Genomic DNA, 12958 nt, shown 5'->3' with positions numbered 1-12958 from the left:
TATTGTCGACATAGCTTTTGCGTGCTATAATAAATCAGCTGATTATATGCCTCACGAGGCTTTATATGGACAACTAATCAGCTCTCCACATGAACTTGATAAACTTCCACCTGAAATGGACCTCACTGAAGTTAAAGGGTTGGCATGCTGCCTCAAGTCTATCTGGAAGCAGGTAAGGCAGACTAATTCTAAACCCACTCAGAAACGGAATCAATATAGTAACAAAAGGGCTGTGTTGCCCCAGTATAAACCTGGAGACCTAGTTTTGCTACACAATCCTGTGGTTAAGAAAGGGAAGGTGAAGAAACTTGCACCTCAATATGAAGGCCCTTACCCCGTCAAATTATTGACTTCTGTTAATGCAGAGACTGAGAGATGGCACGTGAAACTCTCACTTTATAGTATTGTCAGTCAGATTAACAGTCATACTTGGAGTCACGATCTCGTTGCTCCCCAGCGCTACTTGTGGTATGTGTGGTTTACGACTTTTTTACGTGGGGCAGAATGTTCTTACAACTGCGTGTGTAAGCTATAGAGAACTTGTACCTGAGGGGCCATAGTGAAGGCGACGGAGAACAGGGAGAGAGCTAAATTATGGGTCATAAATGCTGATAGAAGTGATATGGCCATGTGAGTGATTCTGGGAAGCACCGCTCAGAGGATCTTACCTGTAGAGTGCTTCTGGCTAATGCCCTCTCCTGCCTCCACTTAGGGTCAAGCAGAAGGGGGGCAGTTTTCAAACAAACATGCAAAACATTTTACCTGGGCCAGGTAGCAGTCAGTCGCAAAGACAGTCGGATTACGGAAAGTGAGTGGACAAAGCCATTTAAGACAGGCTGCTGTAAACAGAGCTATTGTGCAAACGGTGGGAAGATCATAAAACTCTGTACATTCTCAATTTAGAAGGTAGCGTGATAGGGACAGAGTGGTTGATATATATGCTTAGTGAAGACAAGATTGTAACCCCCTGATGCCAGGAAGTAACCAGACCGCTACGGTCGCAGGTTCGAATCCTGCCTCGGGCATGGATGTGTGTGCTGTCCTTAGGTTAGTTAGGTTTTAGTAGTTCTAAGTCTAGAGGACTGATGACCTCTGATGTCACATAGTTCTCAGAGCCATCTGAACCATCTAATTCATCAGTTCCCCAACTCTTCTAGACGCTCACATTCCACAACTATGTTCTCGCCCAAGTCGTCAACAAAAAATAATCAAATGTATGCACATCAGTGTTAGATGAAATGTTTATGTTTGTCCAGACGAGCCAACAGCCTGACTTTCTCGACCCAAAAACCACAAACAATGTGTAACGCTATGAACATGTCAAGAACAAATGGAGAGGAGTATTAGACGTCTGGGAGAGGTTACGTATAGGTGGCATGATCGAATATACGTCGTAATGAACATTTTTTGACAAGTTAAAAACACATGACGCGAATCTGTATTTATTGTGTGAGTGACAGACCAACACAAACCTCTGACTGGCTCTTATAAAGACTTACGAAGTTGCTAATGAGTATGTTTGTGGAAAAAATGACATTCTGTCTATAAAAATGTGATTGGCTTACTACACGCTACTTTGCAGTGAACACATAGTGTGTTGTGGGGCGATCACTCTGTTGTAGAAATAATTCAAAAGCCAAGATCGCTTAATCACTGTTTACTAGATGACCGGTTTCAACACACTAAAGGTGCCATTATCGGATCTGAATGTAGCTTAACATGCATAAATCATTTGGATATAACGATACATGAGGCAGACCAGCTGATATAAAGTCATTGTCGCAGAAATAAAAATTAAAAAACAACTACTCTCATGATCATTCTATTCCATCAGAGATATAAAACCGAAGTCACAAGATATATCCAAATGATTTATGCATGTTAAGCTACATTCAGATCCGAATATGGCACCTTTAGTGCGTTGAAACCGGTCATCTAGTAAACAGTGTTTAAGCGATCTTGGCTTTTCAATTATTTACACACTATTTTAGAAATAATCATAGATAATCATTACTGATTTCAACAATTCACTGACCATGTTCAGAATCCATCCGACGTAGACAGCACGTGACAAACATATAATACGTGGCAACAAGAAAACGCATCTTCTGGACACTTTCTTAGCCATCTCGCATGTATTCTGAAGATTATCAAAGTGCAGTCAAAATTAGTAACGGATGTAATTATTTTATGTCACTTATTTTATGTCATTGCGAGCATATTAATTTAAACTTACAAACTGATGTGTTGGCAGATGTGCCAACACCTTGCAGTTAGAGGAGGCCGAAATGCACGCTATAATCTAACGCAGACTGGCGTAAGGTCTGGAACAGGATACGTAATGAATGCTATAAAGAAAAGTACGTAGCTGCTGGAATACTTAACTTTAATCCATCATTTGTATACAGCATTCTTGACGAAGTGAGACTCTCTCTAGAAATGGTTAATGGCGCCTTGCTAGGTCGTAGCCATGGACTTAGCTGAAGGCTATTCTAACTGTCTCTCGGCAAATGAGAGAAAGGCTTCGTCAGTGCAGTTGCTAGCAAAGTCGTCGTACAACTGGGGCGAGTGCTAGTAAGTCTCTCAAGACCTGCCGTGTGGTGGCGCTCGGTCTGCGATCACTGACAGTGGCGACACGCGGGTCCGACGTGTACTCATGGGCCGCGGCCGATTTAAAGCTACCACCTAGCAAGTGTGCTGTCTGGCGGTGACACCACACAAACCGTTCATGCTTGTGAATATTATGCTAGAGTGTATTGTCTCTGAGGTTTTGGCTACAATCCTCCACTGCATCTCTTATCCGAGAGGCGCCGATAATAGAGATCGCGGTAGGATGTGACTGATGGTTTGTAGGACTTGCTGCTAAACTGAAGCCTTGAGCCAGTCCGTGAGGTGTGTACGGTTCGGCTAGCACAAGTGATGGTAAATGAGGGTACCCACAAACGGGGTCAGAGTCTCGACCTGACACTAGGTTGCAACTTGTGACACGGTGTTCAGAATAAATATTCTCCGTCAACAAACTGCAAATTCATCAGTAAGCCACAGCGTGTCCTATCAACCAATCTCATCTTTTAGTCAAGGTGCATCATAAACTTTTTTTCCCCAATTCGATTCAATGCCACTTCTTTAATTATCCAATAGTCTCCTCTCACCTTCAGCATTATTTTCTAGCACCGCTATTCAGAAATTTTTATTCTCTTCTTGTCTAAACTGCCTGTCGTCCACGTTTTAGAACCACGTTTCACTTCCTTCTCAGTTACTGCTCTCCTTTCATGTACGACAGCCGATGGCGAAGTGGGGAGCCGTTCTACCGCTGTCAGGTTGGTGCGGTCGCCCACAGCCCAATAGTTCCAGGTTCGAACGGTGGTCGTGGAGAATAGGAACAAGTTCGCAATGCGCCAACAGCTGTGGAGGCCATCGCAACAGAAGTACTTAGCATCTGAGAGCTCCACCCATCTAGCCCCTACATTTACATTTACCTCTGCATCTACACTCCGCAAGCCACCTTTTGGTGTGTAGCGAAGGGTACTTTGGGTGCCGCCGCCACTCCCGCTCTCCTCTTTTCTGATCCAGTCACGAATGATCGGCGGAAAGGTGCGCTTCGGCATACGAGTGGTAGATGGCTACGGCTGACCAGTGGATAACTGGGCGGCTGGTGAATCCGGGAGTCAACTCTATAGTACAATATGAGGAGGCCATCCGGATATCGTGGCCGCCAACTCGGTGCCACTGTGGCTGGATGGGCACAGTTTATTTGGCCACTGCTGTTGCCGAGAACCCTGGATCGATAGTGACAGAGTAGGTCGCTCCAAGGCCACCATAATACGGACGACAACCGCTGCTTGGGTTACGTCGTCTGCAAACTGCCGCCACAGTAGGCACTAAAATTATGTCAGACAGCGTCGTAACAGTCCTCCAGCCTTCGAAGAATTTCTTCACTGAATTCACCGCCCTCGTTAGTTCCAAATACTGTGTACATTTTATGGGAACTCAGACTAGTTTAGCTGCTACGGTTCGACATCTTTACCTCACTTGGCATCGTTGTCCACACTCCTCAGATACATTAACTATTCCCTGTGTGACACTAGTGGATGAAACACTTGTGTCTTTGTCATTAGTGTCAGCTCCATTATGCGCTGCTTCGATCCAACTGTAATGTGATGTAAAAACAAAAAAGTATATCTAACATTATGCCACAACTGTACAGCAACTTCCGTCCACGCTAATCCTTTTCTGATTACCGTTTTAGCCTTCAGTTCCAACAGAGCTCGATCTTGTAGTCTTTTCCTTACCTAACGAAAGACAGGAACTGCATCAGAAGTAGTGCAGCGAAGGAACGCAAAGAAGAAAATCTTGACAAACAACTAAGGCATTCTGTGTATGTCAACCAGGGAACTCCGACTCGCATGACAGCTCCAACCTCTCCAAATTTTCCATTTTGTATATTTCTCTGGAACCCAAAGCTTATCACGGTTGAGCCAAAAGCTTTGTCTGCATTCTTGGCGTGACGCCCTCTTCGTCGACAAGTAGCCTGATACACGGAGCGACATAACGTTGTAAGTTACACTGAGTAAATATCACAGAATTTATAGGTTCATCCTTAGGATCCCTTCCTCCTTCCACCCTCGTCCGTATCCCTGACATAATTGTCTGTATCACTACAAGAAAAAAGGACAAACGCGGAACCAGGAACACAGGAAACAAGGGAGCCTAGGTGCAGTCACACTACGCACAGGCTGCCACTCACTCATTACGATGCTGCTGGAATCGCTGATGTTGGCGGTACTTTCACTAGGTGTGAGAAGTTTATGAGTCTCCCTTCTACTTGTGACGTCCGACTTCCGTCACGACAAGAACAGGTCTTGTTTAGGATGGGAAGGTGGGATGGAATGACTAGGCGGAAAATGGGGCCGTTGCATATTTTTTGCTCTGAACACTGTTCTTGCCTACCGAGAAGCAGTCTAATATACATCATCACTGTTGTCAGTCCGTTTGACAAAGGGAGGCTACGCCGTTATAGTTTTATTTCATTTTATTTCATTTTTTATTTTATTTGAAAGGCCCGACATAGAAAAGATGTGCAACTACATACTTTGTTGTTCTTGTCAGAACAGCGTTTTTTGTAGAATAACACCATTTTATTTAATACACTGGAGCCAGTTACCAATGTAGGAAACAAGGGCAATTTGTATGTTTAATTATTGAGATGTGCACTTCCTTAAAATAGGTCCCTGAATCCAGTTTGGAAATGTTTGTGAATTGAATGAATGGCTGGTTGTCTGCTGACCACAGATAGTGAAGGTAGATTCTATAATTATCTTTGAGACGGTTCTCTGGTCACCTTTGGCCTAACCAAAGAGAGGAAGTATACCAGAGCACCAGAGGGCATGGAATGTGGCTGACCAATACGGTGGCAAGGTCCTCCCCCACTTCTGCGGAAGCGCGGGATGACCGGGTGAACGGTCATGTTTCAGCACTCTTTCGCTGGTTCCTGAGGTATGAAGACGTGCTCTATGTGTGCTCCAGAAAAACCAATTTAAATGAAAATGGTATACATGTGGAATACTTAACAGTCGATGCACTAATAATTTCTCTTTTCAGAAACATTTTGGTGGGAGGCTCATGTAAATTGTTCGGAAAAAGATAGGCAGGTTAAATTCATGGGAAGCATAGGATTCTTCGGAAGAAGCCACGTGTTGTAATTATAAGACGAAATACTAGCGTGTGGTAGTATTAAGATGATATACTTGCGTGTGTAAATCTAAGTTGAAAATAAATAAGATTTCCGTGTGCAGAACTTGAATTAGAGGCAAGCACTTCCACGTGGTGAGTACAGTGTGAGTCTCAACCTGACTATGAGACAATAAAAAGAATTAGAAGTGCTTGTCCTAGCATTCAGTTGAGGATCCGTGTGTGAGACAAATAAGATACCAAAACTTACATTATGAGACACATTCGTGTGACGCCAGCTTGATATTCAGATACTCTGAGAGTGAATTAATGTGAGTCAGCCATCTACCCGGAAACTCCATGTAGGCAGCATTGCACAGGGAGATGTGCATAAATGCTCCAAAGTTTGTGGTAGGAAAATTATTACGTGGGTCAGTGACGTGTGAATCTGGGATGACTACTGTTTGATTTGGGAAAGCAGAACGAGTAGAAAACCAAACATTTTGTCTTTAGAGATGTGTTTTACACTGTCAGTGTGATTTATTATGTGTATTTAATATGTGTGATTTGCATGAGGCAGTAGCGAATTTAGTGGGTCAAGCATGATTTTTTTCCTAGTACAGTATGAAAGTCAGTAAATTCGTTATGTTGCTAATGAATGAGATTACGAGATTGTGGGAGAGAATTTAGTAGCAAAAGTTTCCTTATCAATCCAGAAAGTGCACAGTAGCGATAGACAGAAACATTACGAGACCATAGAATTGTAGAATGCTTATGTTATGTCATACCCTCTGGGTGGAGAATCCCTTGTTTAACTACTGTGTTTAAGTGTAATGCAAGAAATTTTGCAACATTAGCGTGAAAGAATTTATTGTAATAAAAGAGGAGATATGTAAGACAAATAGTGGTCGTGATTATTGAGTCGTGGGTAGCCGTTTTGTAGAGGTATTTTAACATAACCTCCATTTTCTTGCTGGGTTGTCCAAGCTTTGGATAAAATATATACGACGGGAAGGAAATGTGGCCTTGCCAGGGTGGAGTGAGTCCATCAGAAATGTGCACTAGCTATTAGTCAGATGCGTTAGCCATTCCGTTGAATTAAAAAGTAAGGACGAGAATAAAATATAGCTTAACTGATATGCACTAGGGCTCATATTTCAAGCATAGTTGCAGTGGGTATGATAATCATGAAAATATTTCTGATGTACGAATAATAAAAGCACTCGCTTGGCAGGCCACTCATCTGCTAGGCCTGACTACTAGATGCCACAGAATGGGGTAGGAACCCCCCATATTTCATTTTATTTTATTTTTGCAAAAACGTTTCTGACTTCCAGTCATCTGATGTAACTCATTTATATTATTTTCGTTACCTCAAATATAGAGTAATACAACATCAATGTTTAAACAATGTGTTTTAGTTTACAGATGTAGCTCCTTGTTGTTTCTGTCAGTCTGATACTTTCATCTGTGAACCGCTGATCTCGACGTAGTATCCGATTGGAGAAATTGGCTACACTTCTCGTTTGGAAAAGTGGTAAAGGATGCCACTTTTCCCACCAGTTCATTTTTATACTGTTTATCAAGCATAGTACTTCAGATGTGCTAACAAAACTAACGTGGTTCCATTTAAAAAAAGTAGGTTTGTGTTAAAAAACATACTTCCGTGCATTTTTGTATGGTTTGTATTAAGCAATTACACTAGCCCCTCTCCTCACGTTCGGTCTGTGAAATCGGTTCGTCAGTATTTGATGTGGTTCACGAAATATATCTAGCGGTAATGTTAGGTGACTCACCCTATATATATATATGTCTATATATATGCCAGATGTCTATATATATATATATATATATATATATATATATATATATATATATATATATATATATATATATATATATAGACATCTGGCAGCGATGCGACAACCTGTGTTCGATTCCCAATTGCATTATGCAGCTTTTCTTGTATTTTTGTCTGTTGCAAAATCGCTAGACATAGGAGGATTAATGAGGTAAGTAAAGCAATAGCGAAAACTAACAAGCTCGGCAAATAAATATCTCAAACGAGTTGGAGTATTAAGGAATTAGAAATTTAACCCTGATCACTTTACAATGACTCTTTCGAACTACCACAGGGATGGTACTTGCCATATACACATTCAGAGCAAATATACTCGCGGCACCCAGCAAATCTAACGAATACAATCTTCGCACAACTTCATCGTTTCTTCGGCAGATTTAGAGGAAAACAATTGTGGTTTACATTTTAAAAAGTTATTTTCCAAGAATTTATTTCGATGCATACCAAGCATACGATAATATTTGCTGAAAAAAATTGTTGCTGAAAGTTAATTATGAATTATGCTGTGAGTCTTTATTGCATCCGTTTGGTTGTGCAAATTTCTGCTGGCTTTCCGGAAGCACACTGTAATTTTGAACCCCCGAAATAAAGTACTTCACTTTCACTTTCGCTGTCACACAGGAGTTCAGTTTGGCGGTATTGCTTTTACCACGCATGTCGGTTGAGCCTCGTGACCCATACACATGCTGTCATATACGACGGTGTTAGTTCGTTCACCCAAGACTCCAGCATCAGACGAAACGTTTTATCAGTAGCTTACCGTTTCAAAATCTTCTCAAGATACGTTTTGTAAATTGAAATATTCTGTTTCCCAGGTTTCGAGTAAGTAAACCATTTTTAACGAGTTGGTTAAGCGATTGACCTCTTCTATATCCAGGGGACCTAATTAATTATTAGTTTCTTATAAACACTCAAAACCTTCAGGCAACAATTTTCTAGACGCTGTGATGGAACATCGCTCCGTGTACGAACGCTTTATTTTATGTAAACTACCAACTGCGACGGAGGTTAATTTTTCTCCCTTATACAATTCTTGAATCCCGCCTGGAAGGCGGCGCATGGGTCTGCTCTTGAAATCTGCAAATTAGGCAGAATGAGGGAAGCGAGTAGGAGCAGGTGAGGTAAAGCACTTCGGTGCTGGAAGTAAAGTTAAAGCACCTTTACTGGCGTATAAACATACACAAACACATTACTTAACTTTTGGCACAGATGAGCACGTAGGTGCGAAGCCGTTCATGTATGAAAGCTAACAGTTACTAGAAGCTACAAAGGCAAAGTCTGTAATGGCTAGTCCCCCTACAAGTAGAAGCTAAGTTGCTACATCGTCTGCTCTTTGGGAGAAAGTAGAGCGGCGCTCGTTGAGCTCCACAGCGTCGGTCAGAGGGCGCTGTGGTCGGCGTGGTTCGTCCGCTCTCTCTCGTAGTGCCAACCTACGAGCGTGCATCTACGCTGTGGCATCGGAACTATCGATACCACAACAATAACGTTACTGATTTGATTAGTGTAGTGTTGGCAGAAGAGCCAACACTGTGTTGCAAGAAGAGGCCGAAATGCACGCGTCAACTCATGCAGGTGGCGCTAGGTCTGAAACAGGATACGTAATGAATGCTATAAAGAAAAGGACGTAGCTGCTGGAATACTTAACTTTAATCCATCATTTGTATACAGCATTCTTGATGATACAAGTGAGACTCTCTCTAGAAATGGTTAATGGCGCCTTGCTAGGTCGTAGCCATGGACTTAGCTGAAGGCTATTCTAACTATCTCTCGGCAAATGAGAGAAAGGCTTCGTCAGTGTAGTCGCTAGCAAAGTCGTCCGTACAACTGGGGACGAGTCCTAGTACGTCTCTCTAGACCTGCCGTGTGGTGGCGCTCGGTCTACAAGTACTGACAGTGGCGACACGCGGGTCCGCCTTGTACTAATGGACCGCGGCCGATTTAAAGCTACCACCTAGTAAGTGTGGTGTCTGGCGGTGACACCACAGTTAGATTATTAACCTTCCTTTTCCTAACAATTTAGATACGGAGAAAAACCAAAAGCAAAAAACTGCAGAATGCAACTGGCAACCGAAAAAAGGTTCGCTGCTTCGAGTCAGATGCCTTAGTCGTTACGCTTTCATTTAATAGACCATAATTGATGGGTACATAAGTGTAAGTCGAAACACATTCTTTCCTTGATTTCTAGGAAAAAAAAGTGTTTGCGGACCACATATAGGGTCATGAAAAATGTTCAGTATTCCATTATCTGTCGATTCTGTCAATTCTGATTGGATTGTGCGTCATGAGCTATACAAGGAAACATCATCGGCTTAACCTCAGTGATCTTCGGAGTGTACTGTTTTTTAACTTTCGCACGCACCAGTTGTTTGCAACTCGCTCCGCTCCACTGCAGCCGCCTAATGCTTGAGCGCGAAGTACTGTATAACGCAGTGAGTAAGAAACCATTTTCATGACGTCGGATGGCAGCGAAAATTTCTAGAGATTCTAATGCATCAATGGCGAACAGATTTACAGAGTAAAATAGGAATATTAATCTCAGTTTTGGATACCAGGTGCAAACTGGCACTGTGAATGCAAGAAAGACATATATAAATGTTCCCATACGTAACAAATTAGGAACTAGACATTGGCAGAAAACGTTAAACAAGTTAGAAAGGCATAATGTTGATTTAATTATTAACCATCGCTTACACGATTTGTTCAATATGAGTACCGGAGGCGTGTACGAGATGCTGTAAGCGCGAGATTTGCACCTGATGGACAAAATTGAAAGTAACTTTTTTCCATCGTAACTCGGTTCCACCTTAACGTGTTGGAATACACTCCTGGAAATTGAAATAAGAACACCGTGAATTCATCGTCCCAGGAAGGGGAAACTTTATTGACACATTCCTGGGGTCAGATACATCACATGATCACACTGACAGAACCACAGGCACATAGACATAGGCAACAGAGCATGCACAATGTCGGCATTAGTACAGTGTATATCCACCTTTCGCAGCAATGCAGGCTGCTATTCTCCCATGGAGACGATCGTAGAGATGCTGGATGTAGTCCTGTGGAACGGCTTGCCATGCCATTTCCACCTGGCGCCTCAGTTGGACCAGCGTTCGTGCTGGACGTGCAGACCGCGTGAGACGACGCTTCATCCAGTCCCAAACATGCTCAATGGGGGACAGATCCGGAGATCTTGCTGGCCAGGGTAGTTGACTTACACCTTCTAGAGCACGTTGGGTGGCACGGGATACATGCGGACGTGCATTGTCCTGTTGGAACAGCAAGTTCCCTTGCCGGTCTAGGAATGGTAGAACGATGGGTTCGATGACGGTTTGGATGTACCGTGCACTATTCAGTGTCCCCTCGACGATCACCAGTGGTGTACGGCCAGTGTAGGAGATCGCTCCCCACACCATGATGGCGGGTGTTGGCCCTGTGTGCCTCGGTCGTATGCAGTCCTGATTGTGGCGCTCACCTGCACGGCGCCAAACACGCATACGACCATCATTGGCACCAAGGCAGAAGCGACTCTCATCGCTGAAGACGACACGTCTCCATTCGTCCCTCCATTCACGCCTGTCGCGACACCACTGGAGGCGGGCTGCACGATGTTGGGGCGTGAGCGGAAGACGGCCTAACGGTGTGCGGGACCGTAGCCCAGCTTCATGGAGACGGTTGCGAATGGTCCTCGCCGATACCCCAGGAGCAACAGTGTCCCTAATTTGCTGGGAAGTGGCGGTGCGGTCCCCTACGGCACTGCGTAGGATCCTACGGTCTTGGCGTGCATCCGTGCGTCGCTGCGGTCCGGTCCCAGGTCGACGGGCACGTGCACCTTCCGCCGACCACTGGCGACAACATCGATGTACTGTGGAGACCTCACGCCCCACGTGTTGAGCAATTCGGCGGTACGTCCACCCGGCCTCCCGCATGCCCACTATACTGCGATGGAGCTCCGTATGCCACGGCAAACTGGCTGACACTGACGGTGGCGGTGCACAAATGCTGCGCAGCTAGCGCCATTCGACGGCCAACACCGCGGTTCCTGGTGTGTCCGCTGTGCCGTGCGTGTGATCATTGCTTGTACAGCCCTCTCGCAGTGTCCGGAGCAAGTATGGTGGGTCTGACACACCGGTGTCAATGTGTTCTTTTTTCCATTTCCAGGAGTGTATCTACTAAGTTTCGCTGCAGTACGATAATTACAGCCCACCCTGGACCTCCGGGAGTAGCTGGAATTCAGTCATAACCACCCGGTGTATGTATGTGAGGCTGACGTATCGCGTATTCTTTTTGTGTGAAACAAGGAAACAAAACACGTTCGACAGAAATGTTCTCTTCACACCTACAGCGCTGGAAATTACTGGTTGTGTAAAGTCATGAACACTGGTTCGCAAATTAACATTGCCAGTTGGAGAAGGCATGCACAGTGCATACGCAATATTATAAGATCCAGGTTACTGACAAGTGCAGTCAAATAGGATCGCATCTGATTTCAATAGAACAGTATATAACAAGACATCAACGATTCAGCTGGTAGAGGATGGAACTCAGTAGAAAGGCAGTAGGTTCTTTGGGGTGTTAGTGTCTGCGTACGTGCCTTTCCCGCAAATAAGAAACATACACTATTAATGACAATGTGTATTGCGTACACGAACCACAATTTTGTCATTGCCACGCGGAAAAGAGTTATCGTGTGATGAAAGAAATGGGACACTCTAATCGTCAAATAGCCAATGAATTGGACTGTTTAAGTGCAGTGATTTGTAATTTCGTTAGATTGGAAGCACGATACGGACAGAACGGAAAATATGGGCAAACTAGAAAGTCATCGGAAGCATCGAAACGGTTTCTTTTGCACAGAGTAAGGGGCACAAACCATTGTTCTTCGGAACTTGTTGCTGATTTACATCTTCCAGTAATTGCCAGACGTTTAGGACAATTTTTTTTTTCAAATGACAAACATACTGCACTCAAAAGACGTCCTCTAACACAAGCATAAACCGAATAGATTGGAGTTTGGTGAAAAACGTATGTCATGGACTTGACAATGGGACAAAATGATCTTCAGTGATGAGAAGAAGTTTAATTTAGATCCGCAGGATGGACTTCAGTATGATTGGCATGATCTGAGAACAGAGCAACGAGTAAGAATGAGCAGAAATTTTGGTTTTGGGACTATTATGATTTGGGCAGCCGTCTGGAACAAAAGTAAACCACCATTGCTTGGATGAACACTATAATGAACTCTGATATGTAGAGTGGTGTGCTAGAGACATAATGGATTAGGATGTATTAGAACCTCGGGGACGAAAGTCTAATCTTTCAACAATACAATGCTTCTCTACATGTTTCTACTACAACAAAAAAGTGGTTTCAAGGTAAAGATACCGGTCTGGTGTGCACGTAGCCTGGACGTGAACCCCGTGCAAA

This window comes from Schistocerca cancellata, chromosome 1, assembly GCF_023864275.1.
Source record: "Schistocerca cancellata isolate TAMUIC-IGC-003103 chromosome 1, iqSchCanc2.1, whole genome shotgun sequence".
Classification (NCBI taxonomy): Eukaryota; Metazoa; Arthropoda; class Insecta; order Orthoptera; family Acrididae; genus Schistocerca; species Schistocerca cancellata.
This window is presented reverse-complemented; position numbering follows the sequence as displayed.